We start from the raw sequence: 23,331 nt of genomic DNA, 5'->3' as shown, positions 1-23,331 counted from the left end.
AGTCGGGTATACCATCTGGCCAAAACTATGGAGGTCGGGAGATGTGGAGAGATTATCCAAGAGCCGACCAAGAGTTGACTGCTCAGGAGTTAGCTCGCTGAGTGCACTTGGCTCTGGTACAATCATGTCGTGAAAGCTCGACCAATCAGATCCTGGCCAGGTATTCCCCGGACTACCTACCCCGATGTCCCCAACCTAGGGTTTCGATCTGTGAGAACCCGAACGAGAATCAGGTAGTTGATGTCGTCACCAGGTCTTACTTCCTCTTTCCATACCTGTTGACTGTCACGCCCCCTTGACTTCTGACTGCCACATCCTCTTGACTTCTGACTGTCACATCCCCTTGACTTCAAACTGACACGCCATCTTGACTTCTGACTGTCACGTCCCCTTGACTCCAGACTGCCAAGTCTTATCGGACCCCACCATCACGCACCGTATCACTTAAGCTGACAATACCTAGGCTCTGCGCACACTCAGACAGGCACACGGGCATTAGAGGCTAGAAATCAGGGAAAAAGTCTCTGAAGCAGGCCATTCGACGCTCAAGTCAAGTACTTTTTTTCCCAAAAGAACAGTGTATGAAGCAAAAAAGAAAGTAGAAGACAAGTGTGAATGTGCGAGAGAGCGTACTTGCGAAAGGGAGAGGACCTCCCCTTTTATATGATAGTGCATACCTTTAGGAGCCTGACTGATGTCAGAGAATGTCAAGTTTCAAGACTTGTCGGGTGCTGGAGGACACATGACATCCTCCTATAGGCTGAAGGAAGGTTCCATTTGTAGGTGATTGCGGGCCGTTGGAATATTTCCTAACATGCAACAATTATTCTTCTGACAGGCGATTACAATTCCCTGACCTTGTTGTCCTGTAGAGCCTGTTGTCTTGACCGAGTATGAATAGAGTAGCTTGGGATAATCAGTCGGGTATACCATCTGGCTAAAATTATGGGGGTTGGGAGCTATGGAGAGATCATCCAAGAGCCGACCGAGAATTGACTACCCAGGAATTAGCTCACTGAGTGCACCTGGCTCCGGTATAATCATGTCGCGAAAGCCCGACCAATCAGATCCCGGTCAGGTATTCCCCTGACTACCTACCCCGGTGTCCCCGACCTGAGGTTTCGATCTGTGAGGACTCGACCGGGAATCAGGTAGCTGACGTCGTCACTGGGTCTTACTTCCTCTTTCCATACCTGTTGACTGTCACGCCCCCTTGACTTCCGACTGTCACGTCCCCTTGACTCCGGACTGTCACACCCCCCTTGACTTCTGATTGTCACACCCCCTTGACTTCTGACTACCACGTCCCTTTGACTCTGGATTGCCACGCCTTACCAGATCCCACCATCACGCGCCGTATCACAAGCCTCCCCCCAAATCTAGTCGAAGGAGACTCAAGTCCGACTGACTAGACTCAGGTTTCAGTTTACTTGTTCCACCATTCCGTTATTAAATACTACATCTTTTCACAGTTCCTCGAATATACAACTTGATTAATTACCCCATCAATCTTGAGAGAAGAGCCCCATAAATGCCTTAAAGCCGCCTCTTCCCACCTCCCTCTTTAAAAGGGCTGAGTCCCCCCCTCCCCCATATCATTGTAGTTTTCTTGCTGATTTCTTCTGACCATGGAATCCACCTCTAATTCTGATGAGGCATCATCTTTACGCCAACAACTAGCCCATATGACTCAGCTACTTGCCTACAATGATACATCTTTAGTCGAGATGACGCAAAATAGAGATCTTCAGTCTTCTCTCCGCCAAGATATTGAGGAACTCTGGTTAGCCACCAAGTCTCGAACCCGAGCTGAAGTAGCGTTGAAGCAGAAAGCTTATGCGGATCTGGAGAGCCAGGCTCAATTCCTAATCTACCTAAAAGAGAAACATGCTGCCTCCATATCCCTTCTTCAAGAAGAGAACCGGCTCAAAGATGAAACTATTGCTCAACAACGTCATATTGTTCAATTCACCAAGGGCGAGTTGGTTCAGGCGCGATCTAATTTGGGGCAAGCAGATCATGCAGAATACCTTTGCTCGAGGTGTCGACCGGCTACTAACGTTGGCGTGAACTTTTGATTACTTAGATATCTCAGTTGTGAAATGAGATTTTGAGAGGTGTTCCCTGCACTTCATTAAATAAATGCAAATCTGGTTGGGTTTCAGTCTCTATTTCTTTCCCCTTTTTTCCTAGTATTTCTTTGTTGGCTGATAGCTCGCCCAAGACTTAAGAGTGTAAAAGGCTGACCCACGAGTTATTAAGCACGGTAGTGTGATGCGAGGGCGAGAGTTCGAAGACTTACCCGAGGGATCATTGGTCGTGAAAGCAAGCTCACTTTATTACTCGCACCGGGGCAAGAGTCTGGAGGCGTGAGACCATGCTCACTTATAACTCGTGCTGAGACGAGAGTCTGGAGGCATGAGAGCATGCTCACTTATAACTCACACTAGGGCGAGAGTTTGGAATCCCGACCGAGAGGTTGTTGGTCGTGAGAGCAAGCTCACTTATAACTCGCACTAGGGCGAGAGTTTGGAAGCGTGAGAGTAAGCTCACTTATAACTCGCGTTAGGGTGAGAGTCTGGAGGCGTGAGAGCAAGCTCACTTATAACTCGCACTGGGGCGAGAGTCTAGAATCCCGACCGAGAAGTCGTTGGTCATGAGAGCAAGCTTACTTATAACTCGCACTGGGGTGAGAGTCTGGAATCCCGACCGAGAGATCATTGGTCGTGAGAGCAAGCTTACTTATAACTCACACTAGGGCGAGAGTCTAGAGGTGTGAGAGCAAGGTCACTTATAACTCGCGCTAGGGCGAGAGTCTGGAGGCGTGAGAGCAAGCTCACTTATAACTCGCACTGGGGTGAAAGTCTGGAATCCCGATCGAGAGATCGTTGGTCGTGAGAGAAAGCTCACTTATAACTCACACTAGGGCGAGAGTCTGGAGATGTGAGAGCATGCTCACTTATAACTCGCACTGGAGCGAGAGTCTGGAATCCTGACCGAGAGGTCGTTGAGAAGTGATCAGGAGGTCTGCCCAGGACTTGATCTAGAGTTCTGATCAGGAATGGATCGAGAGGTCTATCTAGGACTTGATCTGGAAACTTGATCAGGAATGGATCAGGAGGTCTATCCAGGACTCGATCTGGGGATCTGATCAGGAATGAATCGGGAGGTTTGTCCAGGACTCGATCTGGGGATCTGATCAGGAATGAATCGGGAGGTTTGTCCAGGACTCGATCTGGGGATCTGATCAGGAATGGGTCGGGAGGTCTGTCTAGGACTTGAATCTGGAGACTTGACCAGACGTGGATCTAGAGGTTTGACGACAATGACTGGATCGGGAGACCTGACCAGACGTGGATCTGGAGGTCTATCCAGGCAGTGATTCAGATGAGCAACCTCTGTGACTTGCAGGGATCACGCTCGAGAACTTAGCTTAATACTCCTGCAATCACAAGGTGCAATTCATAAGGCATTAGTCAAATTCAAACCTTACTCTGATTTCGAGGAGGTGTAAAGGAGCCGAATTTGTAGCGACACTTCCCGCTGCCTTCTTCTTCATTTCCCGAGGCAACCACATGGAATTTTTAGTCTCCGAGTGATGGTCTTCACAAGGTAAGGCATTCCTATTCGCATATCCCTCTCCATGAGTTTCCTGTCACTTCCATCATAAATACCCTTTCCTCGGAAGATGACATGTGCCCCACTAACTTACCTCGCCATAATATATGGCACACGCTTTTTGCACGTGACCCCAAATAGCTTTCGCTTCTCGATTTGATGGCTAACGTGTGATATGACGTCAATGCATGCTTAAATAGGAAATCAACTACTTATGAAAATAAAATAAACAATCTAAGTAAAGAAAATAAATCTCTTAATGAACAACTAAACTCAACAACTGAACTAATTCAAATTGAAATCCCAACTCAAGTTGCAAAATTTGAGGAGGATAATTTCAGACTGAAAAATGAAATAGTTAAACTAAAAGAATTATTTGAAAAATTCACAACTAGATTCAAGTACCTTGACATGATACTTGGATCACAAAGAGCTATGTACAACAAGTCCGGACTCAGATTCAAGTCTAGCTCAACCAACAAATTCTTTATATCTTTAGTTAACCAAAATCAAATTAAAGCTTGGGTTCCAAAAGTATGTCTAACCACGCAAATAGGAATCAACCAATACTATGTACCAAAAAATAAAATCCACTATCTTAAACCAAATTCAAACCAAAATTGATCCTCAAATCTAAATCCCAAAATTAAAAACAAAACAAATCAAATAACCCAAACCAAAATATAAAATCTAAAATAAAATCAACTAAATCAAAAGGTTGCAGAACCAACTCAAATTCAAATTATCATCAAGTAAACTATAACTATAAAAATACTCGACATAAATCCAAAAATTAAAATATTCAATAATTTAGGGGGAGACTCCAAATTAGTTGGTACTTCCAAAATCAATGACTTACCCAAATGGGTAATTAGGAATATTTAAAATAGAGACAATAGTTTAACTTGACAAAAGTACGAGTGAAATTTTGGATGATAGTAGATTAGGGAAACTTTGTCTATGCATGTCTAGAAAGATATGACTTCAACCTGGTGTATTTGGCTTAGTGGAACTAACTGAAGCTACCCCTTACGGATCCTAACTAGTTAGACCAAGGTTTTGTACTAAGTTCAGTGAATAGGACTATTTGGAAAATCTCGACGGTATGATTACTCTAATGATGTCCAGGTGACTCACCATAGCTGAGAAGTTTATCTAAAGAATGTCTGTTTGTTGAACCCAAAGCTAAACCTGAATCTAACACAAAGTTAAACCAAACTCTGAAATTAAACTTAGCTCATCTCATAAAATTATAGGATTCCTGATTAAAAATGTATATAAGGTGAGATGACTAAGGAATTAAAACTAAAATTTAAAATTAAACATTAAACCTAAAACTTAAACTTAAAATTAAGTTTAAAAAATTATTACTTAAATTAAAATCAAACTTAAATTCAACTTAGATTAAGCTTAATCTAAATTGATTTTAACTCCTACATGTTATAGGAAACCAAGTGGATATTGGATAGTGGTTGTTCCAAACACATGACTGGGGATCACACCAAGTTCACTTAATTAACATACAAAATCTTAGGAACAGTTGTCTTTGGAAACAACGACAAACTTAAGGTAATTAAGATAGACAATATTGAACTCAAAACTGATTTTATTGTTAAAAAAGTATTACTTATTGAAAATCTCAAATACAACCTTCTTAGCATTAGTCAATTGTGTAATTCTGGATATAAGGTTAGGTTCCTATTCTCTGAATGCTTAATTAAGCACTTAGATAATCCTACGATAAGTCTAAAAGTGTTTAGAAATGACAATATCTATGCAATTAACCTAACCACTTCATCACTTAAGTGTTACTTAACACAAAAAGAAGAAACCTGACTATGGCATAGAAGAATGTCCTACACAAACTTTAGAAATCTAAGTAAATTAAATGACTTAGTTAGAGGCTTACCAAAATTACCTTAGACTCAACAATTTGTAATGCTTATCAACAAGGAAAACAAACAAAGTCTAATCACAAATCAACTTCAAACAAAATAAATACTAGAATTATTGCACTTAGACATATTTGGCTCCCATGGGATCAAATCAATAAATGGAAGCATATATTACCTAGTAATAATAGATGATGACTCTAGATTCACTTGGGTAAAATTTTTAAAATGTAAAAAATGAAACATTTGAAGTATTCAGTAATTTTTGCAAACAAATTGAAAATGAAAAAGATAACAAAAATAAAAGAATCAGAAGTGATAACGGAAGTAAATTTAAAAATTACAACTTTAATCAATTCTGCCTTGAAAATTGATATCACCACGAATTTTCTTGCCCTAGGACACCCCAACAAAATGGAATAGTAGAAAGAAAGAATAGAACTCTACTTGAAACCTCTAGGACAATGTTAAATAAATATAAATTACCAAAATATTTGTGGGTAGAAGCTGTTAGCACAACATGCTATGTACAAAACAGAACCACAATAAATAGAACTTATAATAAAATCTCCTTTGAACTCTATTATAATAAACAACCTAATATTAAATACTTTAAAGTATTTGGATGCCTCTAAACTCACTTGGGTAAAATTCTTAAAAAGTAAAAAATGAAACATTTTAAGTATTCAGTAATTTTTGTAAATAAATTGAAAATGAAAAAGACAAAAAAAAAATTAAAAGAATCAGAAGTGCTAACGAAAGTGAATTTAAAATTACAACTTTAATCAATTCTTCCTTGAAAATGGATATCACCACGAATTTTCTTACCCTAGGACACCCCAATAAAATGGAATAGTAGAAAGAAAAAATAGAACTCTACTTGAAGCCTTTAGGACAATGTTAAATAAATATAAATTATCAAAATATTTGTGGGCAGAAGTTGTTACCACAACATGCTATGTACAAAACAGAACCACAATAAATAGAACTTATAATAAAACCTCATTTGAACTATATTATAATAAACAACCTAATATTAAATACTTTAAAGTATTTGGATGCCTAACCTACATACTAAGTGTAGGACCGTTGGGCCGGCTAGAAGGGAGGGTTGAATAGCCCTGAATTAAACACAACCCTTTCTCCAACAATTAAGCTAACACTTGAAAAATAGATTAAGCAGAAAATAAAGCATAAAAACAAGGCACCGGATTTGACTTGGTTACAACCGGGAAGGTTGTTAATCCAAGGACGATGATTGCACTAAGAACTCCTTCAGGCGGAGAAGCCTCGTTTACAGCAGTGTAGGCACAAAAAGAAGGAAGCTAATCAAAGCAGTGGAAGCACACAAGTGTTGTTTACAATTTCTGAACTGATTGAAAGCTTCTGGACCAAGGCTATATTTATAGCCTTGGTCGGGGCGCCTGGAAGGGTTCCAGGCGCCCTGGGGGGGATAAAATTTATCCCCCAACGTTCAGATCGAGATAATTCTCGATCTGGTCAAAATTACTGTTCCGGGCGCCCCGGTCAGTTCCGGGCGCCCCGGACCCCGAAAGTCAACACAGTTGACTTTTTTTTCCGGGACCGCTTCTCTGGTTCAGTCCCGTCTCAGTCCGGTTCTTCCGCTCCGGATCCGCTCGTTTGGGTGATCTCTGCCTTCCGGAATAGGGCTCACTCGAACTCATCTTCCGGTCTTCTCGAGCGTGCTTCCCTCCGGCTTCTCGTCCCTCGGAATTACCGCGTGTCCCTTCTCGTCCACCAGCGTACTCATCCGCAGACTTCATCCCTCGGTCGCACCCCGTGCCGACCTTCACGCTAGCTGCGTCTCTTGCTCCCCGAGCAATCTTCCGCTCCGGCTTTCGTACCTCGGAACCACCGCGCGCACTTCCTTCTCGTCCACCTCTTCCGCAGCACCTCGTCCCTCGGACGCATAGCAAGTCCTTCTCGCTAGCTGCGTCTTCCGCTCGAGTATCTGTGCTCCTAAGCTCCTGCACACTTAGACACAAGGTTAGAAACAAACAGGACCTAACTTAACTTGTTGATCACACCAAAACAACCTTGGGGTTCCAACAATCTCCCCCTTTTTGGTGTGATCAACCCAAGTTAAGCTAGGGCTAAAAATAGACATTAAATAACATTAAGTAAATTAACTTAATTTTTAATTTAAGTGCAAAAAGATAGAGAAAAGATAAAAATCAAATTAAATCTATCTACCTCCCCCTAGACTTATACTTTCCCTTCTCCCCCTTTGATCACAAAAAATGGGGTTCCAAAAAAAACAATCTAAGGGTTAAATACTTAGAAAAAGTAAAAAAAAAATTCTAAGTTTTTAAGAAATTTAGAAAATTTTTCTAAGTCATTTAAGCTGAGATTTCTTGTTTAGAAAGATTCTTAACTTACAAAAATGATTTTTGAGAATATAAAAAATTCTAAGTAAATTTCTAATTTGAAATAAAATGTTTTGAATAACCTTTTTCAAGCATTAATTAATTCTTGTATTAATGCTTCATTAGTAAGTTAATTAAACATTTATTTCAATATTTTGGCTTCCAGGTCGTGGCGAGGTACTAGGCCTTCTTGGTTATTGGAGCAACAACCACTTCCTTAGACAAAGCCTCATAAAGAACTTTTTTGTTTAATTCTCTCACTTAAAGCGCTAATTTTAATTTTAAAATTAATTTAAGCATGATTTAGGAACCCAATACAGGTTCCAACCTACTGGATTAACTAAAAGGTTTTTAGGGACATGTTTTCTTGAGATGTTCCTGATTTGTCCCGGGTGATATTTAAAGTACCAATTTAAATTATTAAATCTTCTAAAATTGGTTTTAGATGAACATGCATAGTTCTTTAAGTTATCTATTTGAATTTTCAAATTTTGATTTTCTAATTCCAATTTTTCATTTTTCAATTTTAATTTATCTAATTCTTCTAAGAGACAAGACTTAGCTAGAATTACTTTTAAATTTTTATTTTCATTTTCTAATTTGCAGCAGTCTTTTGTTAAAAGTTTAACGAACTTAAACATTTTATCGGGAGGAAGAGATCGTACCTGACTTATCTTGTCGATCTCGTTGTCCGTTTCTCCCCCTGAGCTACTGCTTTCTTCCGACGTGTCTCCCCCTTCATCGATGCTCTCGATGCTCATTTCAGAAGAGCTTGAATCGCAGTCGTCGTCTTGATGGCTCGCCATCAGTGCGAGTCCGGAGAATGCTTCGACTTCCGATTCGGACGACGTATCGTCCCACGTCGCTTTCAGGGCCTTTCGTTTCTGGATAGGCTTCTTTCCCTTCTCCTTGTCTTTGTTCTTGGGGCAGTTGTCCTTGACGTGCCCTTCTTCGTCGCAGTGGTAGCAGCGGATCATCCTTTTCTTCTTCCCCTGCGGATGGTTAGCAGATCTAGATTTACAAAGTTTCTTGAATCTTCTTACCATCATTACCATTTCCTCGTCGTCGAGAGAGGATTCCGACTCAGGTTCGTCTCTCGAAGCTTTGAGGGCGACGTTGTTCTTGGGCTCCTTCATCCCTGCACATCTTGACTCATGGACTTCAAATGTTGAAAAAAATTCTTCTAATGAAATTTTTTCTAAGTCCTTAGAAATGTAAAAAGCATCTACTAGTGATGTCCATTTTGAATTTCTCGGAAATGAATTTAACGCGTACCTGAGCGAATCTCGGTTACTTACCTCTTCTCCGAGATTCGTGAGTCCGGTGATTATTTCTTTAATTCTGGAGTGCAGATGTGCGACTGTCTCATCTTCCCCAAGTCGCAGGTTTGTGAGTTGATTCCGAAGCAGATCTCTTCTGGCGAGCTTGGCTTCGGACGTCCCTTCGTGCAGCTCGAGGAACTTTTCCCAAAGTTCCTTTGCCGAGTTGTATTTACCGATCCTGTTGACTTCTTGAGGCGGAAGTACGCTTAGCAGATGGTACTCTGCTTTGCCGTTCGCCACGAAGTCAGCCTGCTCCTTTTTTGTCCATTTATCTATTTCCTTGTCCTCTGGAGCTTCAAAGCCAAATTTCATCGTTAAAAATAGTTCAATATCGGTTTTAAGAAATACCTGCATCAGTTTTTTCCATGTGGTGAAATCCCCTTCGTATTTCGGCGGGTGGATGCTTGGTCCGGCCATTTCGTTGCTTCGTTCGGCGGTTAGTCCTCCTGAAGCGCCTCGGCTCTGATACCAATTATAGGATCGAAAGAATTTAGATATCTCCACAATGACATGATATTGTCCACTTTAGGCCTTAAGCCCTCATGGTTTTGCTCTTGGGCTCTACCCAAAAGGCCTCATACCAATGGAGATATCTTTTCTCTTATAAACCCATGATCTTTCCCATGTGTTTCCAATATGGGACTATGTTTGCAACCTTGCACGGTCCCGGAAAAAAAAAGTCAACTGTGTTGACTTTCGGGGTCCGGGGCGCCCGGAACTGACCGGGGCGCCCGGGCGCCCGGAACAGTAATTTTGACCAGATCGAGAATTATCTCGATCTGAACGTTGGGGGATAAATTTTATCCCCCCCAGGGCACCCGGAACCCTTCCAGGCGCCCCGACCAAGGCTATAAATATAGCCTTGGTCCAGAAGCTTTCAATCAGTTCAGAAATTGTAAACAACACTTGTGTGCTTCCACTGCTTTGATTAGCTTCCTTCTTTTTGTGCCTACACTGCTGTAAACGAGGCTTCTCCGCCTGAAGGAGTTCTTAGTGCAATCATCGTCCTTGGATTAACAACCTTCCCGGTTGTAACCAAGTCAAATCCGGTGCCTTGTTTTTATGCTTTATTTTCTGCTTAATCTATTTTTCAAGTGTTAGCTTAATTGTTGGAGAAAGGGTTGTGTTTAATTCAGGGCTATTCAACCCCCCCTTCTAGCCGACCCAACGGTCCTACAAGTGGTATCAGAGCCCGGACTGCCAGAAGGTTTAACCGCCGACTGTGCACAAGACCTATGGTCTGATTGAGCCATGTGGGTACAATATTGATCTCAAACAAAGAAAGTGAGGGCTCCTATGTTCGGATCAAGAGGACCAGACACCAGGCAGGAAGTCCTAGTTGCGACTAGACAAGGAAGTCCTAGTAGGTCGGGTGGACCGAGGGGCAGGAAGATCTAGTGGGTCGAGGATCGGACGTGGGAAGCCTATGGTCCTTTGTTTGAGGGGGGGATTGTTGGGGTTGCAAGGTTGCAAATATAGTCCCATATTGGAAACACATGGGAAAGATCATGGGTTTATAATATGGGACTATGTTTGCAACCTTGCAACCCCAACACTAAGCACAAGAGAACATTTAGAAAATTTTACCTCAAAAGTAGAAAATGGAATCTTTGTAGACTACTCATTAAATAGTAGAGATTATAGAGTATATAGCAAAGTTACACTAAGAATTGAAGAAACCTCAAAATGTAAAATTTGAAGAGACCAACCACTTAGAACAAACCCAAATTCAAACAATTGATTTTGTTCAAGGTAGCAGTAGTCAAGGGGGAGCTAGTGAAAATCTAAGTCACGAAGAAGAAGATCGCCCTTAAGTAAATGAACCCACTAGAACTGTAAGAGTTAACCCAAACCATCCAATTGACCAAATAATTGGTGACCCAAACCTAAGAATTCAGACTAGATCGTCCTTTAAAAATTTAAGTCAAATATCTTTTATCTAAAAAATTAAACCTAAAATGATAGAAGAATCCTTACTTGACCCAGACTGGATCGTAGTCATGCAGGAAGAACTAGTCCAATTTGAAAGAAATGAAGTCTTGGACTTTATACCACCACCTAACAATAAAAAGGTAATAGAAATAAAATGGGTATTTAGAAATAAACTAAGTGAAAGTGGAGAAATTAATAGAAACAAGGCTAGACTAGTGGCTAAGGGGTTTAGTCAAGTAGAAGGACTTGACTATGATGAAACATATGCTCCAATAGCTAGACTTGAGTCTATTAGAATGCTACTTAGCTATGCAGCCCATAAAGCATTTAAGCTTTATCAAATAGATGTAAAATCCGCCTTTTTAAATGGGCTAATAAAAGAAGTTTATGTAGGTCAACCACCTAGGTTTGAGAATCTAGACCATCCTGACCATGTCTTTAAACTTAAGAAAGCATTGTATAGTCTTAAACAAGCACCTAGTGTCACGCCCCGGAGGAGTCTCTGTCCGAAGAAATTTCGGCAGCATCTCCCCTGTACGGCGGACAATATGAAACTTTTCTGCAAGCACTATACACCTCAGCCACATGTGGCTGGAATAATAACACAAATTAAAACAAACACCACGCAGTTTATAAAGATATTCAGCCTCTGGCTGTCACAACCACGCAGTTAATAATAGTAATCAATAACGATAGGACTCTGACTCGAAATCCACCCTATTCCACTACACTCGTAAAGCTCAAATCCAACGAACTCACCTCTTCTGCCGTCCAGGCAGGCACGTAGTAAAATGAAATCCAATATCATATCAAAAATCCATCAAAAGGTATCCCTCCATACAATATCCATAGGAAAAATCCAAAGACAATACTAAAACAAAGTCTGATATAGAAAAAGGCCAAATAAAAACAAATAACGAACTAGTAGAGAACTGGCTCTACGTGCAGATGGGGGGCCAGCGACTGGAACTGCTCCGGACAGCTTCAACCTGAAAATATCAACAATGGAGGCGGGGTGAGTCCAACACTCAGCAGGTACAACTGATATGCATAATAAAACAAATAACAGACAACACTAATCATGCATATAGTCTCCTGAATACGAGAAGGATAAATGCAACTGAAACGAAATCAGGAGATAACTGTACTAACCGGAATCAAAGTACAAGGTAACAGGGTCGTCAGACCAGGGAAGTCATAATCCTGTATGCATGTCAATCATATGCATCCACATAAATGCAGCAATCACAAACAATAAATGCAATAAATGCATATTGTGACCGTGCACTCTGACATCACTGCTCCTGCAGAGCGACCGAGTGGACGGGATGCTGTCGGAGTACTCCTGTCCTCTGTCCCCAAATCATAAATGGGGGAGCTCAATGCTCTCATCTCCCGGTACACAATGACGGGGAGGATATCTCTGCCGGCTACCACGCTGAGTCTCCTGACCAACGGAGCCAAACAGAGTCCACCATCTGCCGGCTACCACGCTGCTACACTAAATGCCAACGGAGCCAAACAGAGCGGAACTGACTGCCGGCTACCACGCTGAGTCCTCAGACCAACGGAGCCAAACAGCAGAACCGCCACACACCTGCCTGATATACCACTAATCCATGGGTGGTGGTGGTGTGTGTAGTACATGTAACTGGCGATGAGCTCAACCATAGTGGAGCCGACAATCGCACAGCATGCAAATATGATGCATGATACTAAGCATGGCAATCTCATGAATAGCATAGCAAGATCCATACATAAATAAAAGGTGTACCACAAGTCAATGTATTGGATGGAAGGTACACAAACAGATAGGGTATCATATAAACCCTAGGTCCTGAACATGATGTATCATATGGTTGGGTCACTACCGAAAGCATGTATGGTCAGGTCAATAATAACATGCAGTGCATAATAAATAAACAAACAACATGTAACAGATCATGTAGTGACCAACCGAATCAAAAGGATAACACAATCATTGCTATATGTTAAACACTTTATTATGCATATCAAAAGACATAAGTCAAAGTACCCGCCTCCGATAAAATGGTCCAGTCCTGACTCCGAGATACTCGTCTCGCGTCAAAGTCCTGTGTTATCAAACAGATAATGTATTTAGCTATATAGCTAAATAAAAATCTCCAAATCTATTTAATAACCTTATCCTTCCTTAGAAATGGAATTGATCCCATGTAACAAAACAAGAAATGGATTAAATTCAATACCAACCCAATTCTATACATAAACCTAATTCATCATGTATCAAAATTTACACGATACCTCAATTCACAGCCCCTCTTGATGCTGAAACAAAGGAAACTGCTCACTGGAGTGCTGCTAGAACCAAACGAAGTCCCCACGGAACCAAATCCCCCTGCTGAAATCCTTCCCACTGAGATCATGTTGAGTTCAATAAATGGAACCACAAATCAAACCACAACCCACCTGACCACCTAATCTTTTACCTTATTGTAAACAATCGGACCAAGCAGGAAGAACTAAGACTTGACCCGTCTTGCTCCTGGCCGGAAACCACCCGAGCAGAGGTGTGCCGGTGAAAGACCTAGGGCACGACTGAACCTGGTGGCCAGTGAAGGTGGGTCGGCGTCGGCACTGTGCAGTGGAGAGGGCAAGGATCACGACGTTAGGGCAGAGAGGGACAGCAGCCGATGCTAGGCTGAGGAGGAAGATGAAGAGAGGCTTTGATCGACGACAGTGTTGCTCAACTAGGGCAGAGGCGATCGGCTAGTGCTCGGATGTCGCTGAAGAGGGGGGTGTCGCGGCTGAGGCTAGGGCACCGGCAGTAGGGAGAAGAAGACCAGCGGCAGTACCGTGCGGCGTCGGCGCTATGCAGTGGCGCTTGGCGTCACTGCGGCAGTGAGGAGGTGGCGTCGCCGGCAGGGAGAGGAGAAGAAGAAGGCCGGGCTGGCTAGGGCACAGATGAGAAGAAACCGGCGCCGAGTGAGAAGAGAAGAAGAAAGGGGAACCGCTCGAGGTCGGGAAAATAGGCACGCACGGCTCGCGGGGAAAGAATAAGAGAAGAAGGAAAGAAAAAGGAAAAGAAAATAAATCTTTTCCTCATTAAAACAGGGTAGCCTAAACAGGCTTTTCCGAGCCCCATCTTGATCCCCGTTAACTCGTCCATACGAGCTCCGAAAAATTCCCGAAAAATTTCCAAAAATTACTAAAAATTCCCTTATTAAGATTCGCCTATTTTTTGGTATTTTACACCTAGGGTCTGGTATGAAAGGTTGACCTTTTACCTAATTTCTCAAGGATTCAACTAAGGATAAATTGATCCAACTTTGTTTATAAAATCAATCAACCAAGATATCTTTATAGCTTAAATATATGTAGACAACATAATCTTTGGTTCAACTAATTTAGAATTTTAACAAGATTCACAACCTTAATGGAACAAGAATTTAAAATGAGCTTGTAGGTAAACTAAGTTACTTTTTAGCTCTACAAAATAAATAAACTAATGAAGAAAATTATGTCTGCCAACAAAAATATATTAAGGAATTACTTAAAAAAAATTAGAATGGAAAACATCAAAGAAATAAAAACTCCAATGGCAACTTACACAACCTTAGATAATGACCCAAATGGAAAATCAGTTGACGTAAAATACTATAGAAGTGTCATAGGTAGCCTTCTATACTTGACTGCAAGTCAACCTGATATTTTATTTGCAGTTAATATGTGTGCTACATACCAAACATGTACTAAAAAATCCCACTTAACTAACGTAAAAAGAATCTTCAGATATCTAAAAGGAACTTCAAATGTAGGAATTTGCTATCCTAGAACACCCAATTATGAACTCATAGCTTACTCTAACTCAGACTATGTTGGCTGTAAATTAGACCGTAAAAGTACAAGTGGTGAATGTCAATTACTTGGTCTATCACTTGTCAGCTGGTTTAGTAGAAAGCAACACTGTATTACCTTATCTACTACTGAGACAGAATATATAGCAATAGGAGAATGTGTTACACAATTGTTATGAATGATGCACATTCTACAAGATTCTAACTTAAATTTAATAAATACAAAAGTAATGATTGACAATATTAGTTCAATTAATCTAACAAAAAATATAGTGCATCATTCAAGAACCAAATATATCGAGATTAGACACCACTTTATCAGAGATCATGTAGCTAAGGGCAACATTGAACTCACTTACATTGAGTCCAAGTCAAACTTAGCTGATATATTTACCAAGCCTCTCCCTGAAAGTGAATTTAGTAATTTACATTGACAACTAGGAATGTGTTTCATAGACTAGGACTATCATTTTCAAAAATTATCTTCAAAATTTATAAATTCTAGGGTAAAATTCTTTACTTACATATTTCTCAAAATTTTCTTATTTTTAGAATCTTCAAATCAATTTTAGCCTTAGTCTAGATCAAATCTATAGAAAGCATATTCCTATAGATCTAGGACTTGAGCATCTCACCAACACATTAGGGTTACCTTGTTTGTGTATTGCCAAACTTAGAAATGGGTGAGATGCATAGGATGCTTATATCAGTGCATCAACATAAGTCTGGACATTAAATACCAAACGCAGAGTGATTAGGCTAAGTAATCCAGTTTAGTCAATAACTAACTGGATACAATGACTTAACCTGACTAACCAAGTGAACACTGCTATCCTCTGATAGCTACTTAGTAACTAACAGTTAAACAGTTAAGGATAATTTATAGTTAACTAGATTATTTTGAAATAATCTCAGGTTCAGGGGGAGGATAACTAAGTCAACAAAATTTTGAAAACATTCCTTTAATTTTTTCAAAAATTCATTGTTGAAAAAGATTATCACATATTTTGAAAAATCATTTTGAAAACTGTTTCAATTTTTCCAAACTACTTTAAAATAATTTTAAATACTGTAGCACTTAGTATTTTGACTGTTGGTTTGACAAACTTTAACTTTAAATCTTGTAAAGGCTTTTTTTGGAGAATTTAATATTTTCAAATTTTTTTTGAAAAACTTTAAAGTTTCTAAAGTGAGTAGATTTTTCAACTTTATTAGCCTTATGAAAATGCTAATATACAGTGTTTTAAAATTTGTTTTGAAAGATGTCTTTAAAATTTTTTGAAATATGTTTTGAAAATACTTTGAAAAAGTTTTTGAAAGGGTTCTTTTGAAATTTTTTTTTTTTTTTTTTTACCTTTGAGACTTTTAATAAGTTGTTTTCTTTATCATTTTGAAATGCTAAGTGGTTTCAAACCTATCTTTGAACATATTTTAACATATGTTATAAAAAAAAAATTTTTTACATTTTGAAAAGCTTTTATGGTTATAATATTTTTTTTCCTCCCTCAAGTAATCCTGAGAATTATTGTAAAACAAATCTGTTTACTTTCCCTAACACATTTTTGCTTGAATATTTATTCATGTTTTTTTATGAATGCCAAAGGGGGAGGGTTAAGGGGTTAAGTTGAAACCAATCGAAATCCGAATAACTTAAACCATATCATTTGTTTATTTATGCTTGTATTTTTTTCCCTAACTTAACACAGGTTGTCATTGCATCAAAAAGGAGGAGATTGTTGGTACGATTTGCACTAACGGTCTAACTCGAGTTTTGATGAATGACAAGTTAGGTTCGATCTAACCATATGATTAAGTGTGCAGTATGAAGTCTAGATAGGTCGACGGGCCGATCGGATATCTGGCAGGAAACTCAGCTAGGTCAACAGGCCGACTGGATAGCTGGTACGAAGTTCAGATAGGTCGACAGGCTCACCGGATATCTGGCAAGAAATATAGCTAAGTTGACGGGCCGACCAGATAGCTGATACGAAGTCCAGATAGGTCAACGGGCTGACAAGATATTTGGCGAGTAGTCCAGATAGGTCAACGGACCAACCGGATAGCCGACACAAAATCTAGGTAGGTCGACGGCTGATCGGATGTCTGGCAAGATGGTAAGTTAAGATAAGTCACTAGATGAGAGTAAGCAAGTAAGGACGTGTCCTGATTGAAGTGGCAGTAGGCGTTGGTCCAGTTTAGATCTATTTGAGATCCCTAAACTGAGACCTTAACTAGTTCCTGGTTCTGGGGGAACAGGAACTAATTACTACACCTTTTATTCGTTATTATTATCTTAATACTTGTTTTGCAGGGTATTTTGGACTAATATTGTTTTGCAAGGCAAAAAGGGAAAAATTACCTTCGGATGAATAGTAGCTGAAGGCACCTTCAATGAAGGCGCCTTCAAATTGAAGGTGCCTTCAACATAGATGAAAGGTGCCTTCCATGCCTTATATAAGGCAGGCTCGAGAAGCCTTCAGAACAACACTAATATACGAGCTATTGCGTGTTCATTTGAGCTTTCAACTGCTCCAGGCTTCTGCTACGACTCTGCTACAAAGCTACTGTGCCCGACGATTGTGCCGAGTACTTTCGATCGTGGTCGGTGGACCGACATCGACACACGAACGCTTTCACATTTAAAATCTAATTGTCGGTAATAAATTTTACTGTTGTACTTATATTTTGTAAAGAGAAAGTGTAGTCTGTTTCACTTATCCGAATTATTTTCTGTTTTTGATTCCCTCTTCCGGAGGTATCGGAAGAGGTTTTTAATGAATTATTCATCGATAGGTCCACGGGACTTGAGTTTTGGAGTAGAAGTCACCGAAGGCTCCGAACTAAGTAAACCATTTGTATTTTCTGGTGTTAACTTTTGTTTTTAACTTTTCGCTACATATTTTACTCTGTTTTTAAAAATTGAAAAATAAAATTTTGAAAACACCATAATTTATCATTCTCTCACGTGTGATCGATCCAACAATTTATTTGCATGTATCCAATAACGGGGCCAAAAAATGTATAGCCCCTGAGCTTTTATTCTACTTTTTCTCAACGTTTTCCCCCTGCAAGTTCTAAATTGTCGGTGCCCCGTCTATAACCCGGGTAGGTCATAAGTGGCTCCATTCTTGTCTCCTATAATCTCCCTACAAAATTCCATAAAAGCCCTCCTATAAAAAAATATTAGAACAAAATAAAAGAATTGATATCATATAAAAAAAATAGCAGATCAAATAATGGTAGAAAGAATATATTTATTTTATTTTTTAATTGACGTCTAGTATATAATGAAAGAATATATTTATTTTATTTTTTACTTGCGTTCAACTATTTGTCATGCAATTAAGAATTTGGAAATAAAAAATAGATTTATTTCCAATCTTTATATTTAATTAATTAAAATAAAATTAAAACTTTAAAATAAAACTCACTTCTTCTTAAGTTTTCATAAAAAATAAAAATAAAAATAGAATTTTTTTAAAATATATTTATTATTTTTTTTATATCACTTTTTCCATTTTTATTCTCTCTAATCATACTATTTGTTTTCTCCTCATTTTCTATCACAATTTAACGTCACCTAAGTTTAAAGATCATAATTCTATAAGAATTTGATTTTCATTAATAAACAAAAAATGGACAAAATCTGTAAACAAGAGTTAATACGCAAAGAATTGGAAAAAATAAATGAACACATACTATAGCCAATCAAATTTAAATAGATTTGCGAAAGCAAGTGCAAAAGCGTAGTTTCACTTATATTGACGTAGTTAGAAATATTTAATTCTTAAAAATTGCAGGGGCCGCGCAGGCGCGAATCCCCCTCTATCACAAATTATGACGTCCACTCTCCCACTTAGGGAGATGGTAAACCAACGCTCCTCCAACGTGCAATGGAAGCCGTTGACTTAGGCCACGAACCTTATTGATCGTCCGTCAACCCCGTCCAGGTAAGTATGGTTTAACGTCGGACCAGGGTGCTCTCTTAAGCACCTCGGCTCTCTTTCGCCATCGATAGCTTCCCGATGTGGGACTAAAATACAATGCTGCAACTAACCCATCGTTATCGTCCACCGTCCAACCGACGATCTCCATCCGAAGCTCTACGCCCGCCGTGATCTCCTCCTTTCTCCGTCTCCCTCTCCTCAGTCCTCCCTCCGTTCTCGCTTCTTTCCCTCGATCGGAGAAATTCTGGCCCAGGAACATAGATCGTTCGTCTTCCTCTAGGGTTGCCTCCTCGATCTTGCGGAAGAAAGCGGCTCTGGGTTCTAGCTTCGCTTTCGATTTTTGAAGCTCGGCTTCGAGGTCGATCCGAGACTTGTTTTTTTGTTGTTGTTGTTGTTGTTGTTCGATTCCTTTCCGCGTGAAAATGGCGGCGCTGCCGGATCAGGTCGCAGACTTGCGGGTGTTCGATGCCTACTCTAACGAGAGCGGATGTGGATCGGGATGCGAGGATCAGCGGCAAGGAGGTGGTAACTTTCTTTCAGAAATCCAATTTCCCGAGACCAGTTCTCGCTCAGGTGGTGCTAGACTATACATTATTTCGTTCCAGCTCTGTTCGGCTAGTTTGCTTTGCACTCTGAAGCCTTCTGCTTTAAGTAGTCATTTATTCAATTCCTTCGTTTGCAAATGGAAATGACTTGTTCTCATTAAGGCAGCTCTGTTTGTAGCTGTTTTTTATTTGGAAAAATTAGATTTTAAATCCATTTCATCATTGGATATTGTCGACCCTATAAACTATGTTCATAATAATTAAATTTTCTCTAGATATCAACCATTTATGCAACATCAACATGAGAAATCATTTTGATGTCATATCAGCTTAACTGGGTGATCAATGGAAAAAAAAAATGAGGTTTGTTGTCATTTAAGTGTCTTATATCCACATGAGAGTTCCAGAGTCCTAACATGTATGATGTCTTGGAGGGAGTATCTGATTATCTGGATCAATGACCTCAGTTGAATTGAGTTTCTTGAGGTTTGTTTCTTGCTGTGTTAACTTAGTTGGTTCCAAGCATCTATTTTATCCTTTTCTTATGAATACCCGTTTTTATCTTTGGTTGTATATGTTAGGTGTTGCTGTTTGATTGGAGTTGAACCTATTGTAGTTATTAAAAACTGCCAACTCAACTCACTATTTTGTGCTTCTATGGGATAGTTAGATTTATTAAGGAATCTCTTAGGCCAGTGGATTGAATAACGGGATAAATGAAAGCAGATATCTGCTGATATTCGATATTTAATGTCACTATCCAACTCATTTTTCTTTCTCCTATATGAGTTAGCCCTTGCTGATCTTTGATTTGGCAATCTATGTGCTCCATTTTAAACTTCTAATCCCCTTTGTTGGTGTTGCAACCATCAATATGTGTTAATTTGGTAAAAAGCTTTTGAGATAGGATGGCGTGCCTGCATTTCAAAGTTCTTTTCCCATTCACCAAGATGTGTAGTATATTCAAAGGTAAGACTTGCCAAGATGATTGAAGATTCACAATTGAAAAGCAAGGATATCTTTTTTTCCCTCTCGTTGATAAAATAGTTGTTAATCCTAGGTTAGTCTCTGAGTTATCACACAATTTCAAAGCAAAAGGGTTGATTGAAATGGAAAAGAAAAAAATATATATGTAGGCTTGGCCAATGATGAGATCTGTAGCTTCCACGAAGAGTGAGACACATAAACATAGATATTTGACAATTTCTGTTATTAATTAAGTATATATTCAGTAAAATTCCAAAAATGGTTTCTCCAATGATTCAAATACTGGATAGAATGAGTTGTACCAAGAATTAGTTACCAATGTGACTTTGGAGTAGGAATTTAGACCGAGCTCAAGTCCTATTGAATGTGTTGCTTGCTGACAGCTATTTGTGATAAGTCTTGTAGCCTGCTATAGTGGTGTTAGGAGATAAGCTTGGTAGATGTTCACAACATATGATCTTTTAGTTATTTATGTCTGGTTCTTGTAATATGCTTAATTTCTTTTCTCACACATACCTTGTTCTCTATCTCAAACTATCGAAGAAGTTTTCTATCTAATTTCTTTGTTCCTTTTCTTCAGACCTGAAATAAAGGAATTACCTTCCAAGCTTATGCCTGAGTTTTATACTTTTATTTCCTGATTTCACTGTTGACCTTCTTTTGCAAAACATGCTTTGTTCTTGATTTGTGTTGAGGCTATAGTTTTGCTTGCACTGCATTAATACATATATCATCTTTCATCTTTAAATTGCTTCCCTTACTCCTTATGCCAATGACCATAAGGGCATTTCTCAGTTTCAGAGCTCCTTGTCCCATAGCTAGTGCTAGAGCAGCCATCATTCTTCATCCTTGAGTTCAGAGGTGAGTTTGACCGAACAAAATCATGTATACCGGCCCTTCTTGCATTTTGAGCTGTTAGAGGTGGGTTAATTGGTAAATAATTGGCTGCAATAAGGATGTTGCGATCTTTGGTTGGAGAGAATGTTATGAGGTGACATATTACATGGCAATTGCACAAGGTTCTCTCTTTGGTATCCATCACAGGTATAGTACAGTAGATTTTATTATATAAGTGGATATGAATATGGATCGTAAAACATTCACAACTATTCTACCTATTTCTAGCCCTAAGTAAAAGTCTTATGAGATATTTTACACGGCAAATTCATGTGAAACTACAAACACTTGCAATAATCGATGTTGAACCTCATCTCAATGAAGTTCTTGCGAGTGGTTAAATGTTGAAGCAACTAAAACTGGGTCGATCACTTCAAACAATCAATTAGTCGAAACCTAAATGGTTAGGGTTGATTAATGAAGTTCTTAGTGTTTTGAGTTGCTCAGGCATGTATGGGTGTGGTTCCTCAAAGGAAAGAATGAGAAGAGAAGAAAAAAATAGGTGTTCTCATCCTCTTATATGCACTTCTACACCAGGATATATATAAACAAAGAAGGTGAAATGGTAAGAACTAATAATAACTTGACGAGCATGTCATCCATAACCAGATTGATAAATATATGGGAAAACTTAGATTTTCGATATCGAAACATTTTTTCATTAACTTTATTATATATACGGTACATATCCATGATTTACTTACCATTGGCACACTAGTAGAACACCAACATGGCAATAACTACTATATCTCTCTGATCTCAGCTAATCATTAAACAAAGATGCTGAGTAGGAGCTGCCATAAAATTGGGCCCTGTGAAACCTGGATCGGCTCACATATAGAACTCCTCCAAATTCCCCTGCAACTTGGGTGCTATCAAGCGTCATCTCTTTCTTTGGAGGAGTGTTGTAGCCATAATGCACATTAGTAGAAGGGGGTCTCGCTGTTGGCCTTCTACTCCTCCCAAAGTAATCTAACAGCTCAAAAGCATCCTTTCCCACCTTCCCAAGGTCACTATGTGATGATGCCATAAAATGATGGGATTTTAGAGAAGGAGGAGCTGCTTAATTTTACTACTAATTTGCTCTTGCTGAACAACTGTATGAAGTTCTCTTTTTATAAGCAAGGTTTGGATCAATGTTTTGAAACCCGAATCCAAACTCGCCTACTCAACCAACTAGACTAGACTAAATTGGTCTTATTCTGCCAGTGAAGGTAGGCCGAACTTGGAACTGATTCACTTGAAAAGACTCGGAACCTGCTTTTGTTGACTCGAAGTCAAGGTCTAGGTTTTGCTTTTCAGTGATCTTGGTATATATCTTTGATCACTTGTTGGCATTGATCTCTTCCCAAATTGGTTAAACAATTGTGTGAATGGAATATTTAAGATGATTTCTTGAATTGATCATGCTATGCATCATTTGATGATGGAAAAGGGTATTATGTGGATAAGTATTGTGGTAGAAAGCACTAATCACTTCTGTTTCATAATTGTGATGGTATTAAAGCTTTTTTGAGTTGGGAATTATGTGGATAAGTATTGTGGTAGAAGCATTAATCTCACTTTTTGTTTTTCATAACTGTGATGGTATAAAAGTTCATACAAGTTTGGAATAGATTCTCTAATGCATTATTATGTAACTTTAGATGTCTAAGTGTGACTTTATTGAATATTTTCATGCTCATATTTATCCCTGTATAGTCGTGTTTCTATCCTTATGTTTGATTATTTCTTTTTTTTTAATTAAAAGTTTATTTGAGTTTGGAATTGATTCTCTAATACATTATTAAGTTACTTTAGAGCTACAGCCTCCCTAAGACCTCGTATTTACGGGAGATTCGTGCACCAAATTGATATTTTTAGACATACACATGCTCATATTTATCCGTGCATAGGCATATGTTTTATCCTTACGTTTAATTGTTTATCCCCGCATAGCTATACATACATAGTAGTAGTATAATGTGG

At 39.2% G+C, this 23,331-nt stretch overlaps 1 non-coding gene across 1 annotated transcript; it reads right to left on the bottom strand.

Moving 5' to 3' along the window:
- Positions 1–18,783: 18,783 nt before the first annotated feature.
- Positions 18,784–18,945, bottom strand: LOC122039411. Its single transcript, XR_006128224.1, has one exon. It is a non-coding gene; the product is annotated as a U1 spliceosomal RNA (small nuclear RNA).
- Positions 18,946–23,331: the final 4,386 nt, after the last annotated feature.

This window comes from Zingiber officinale, chromosome 1A, assembly GCF_018446385.1.
Source record: "Zingiber officinale cultivar Zhangliang chromosome 1A, Zo_v1.1, whole genome shotgun sequence".
NCBI lineage: Eukaryota > Viridiplantae > Streptophyta > Magnoliopsida > Zingiberales > Zingiberaceae > Zingiber > Zingiber officinale.
Note: the sequence above shows the minus strand (reverse complement) of the source record. Positions and strands in the feature narration are given on the sequence as shown.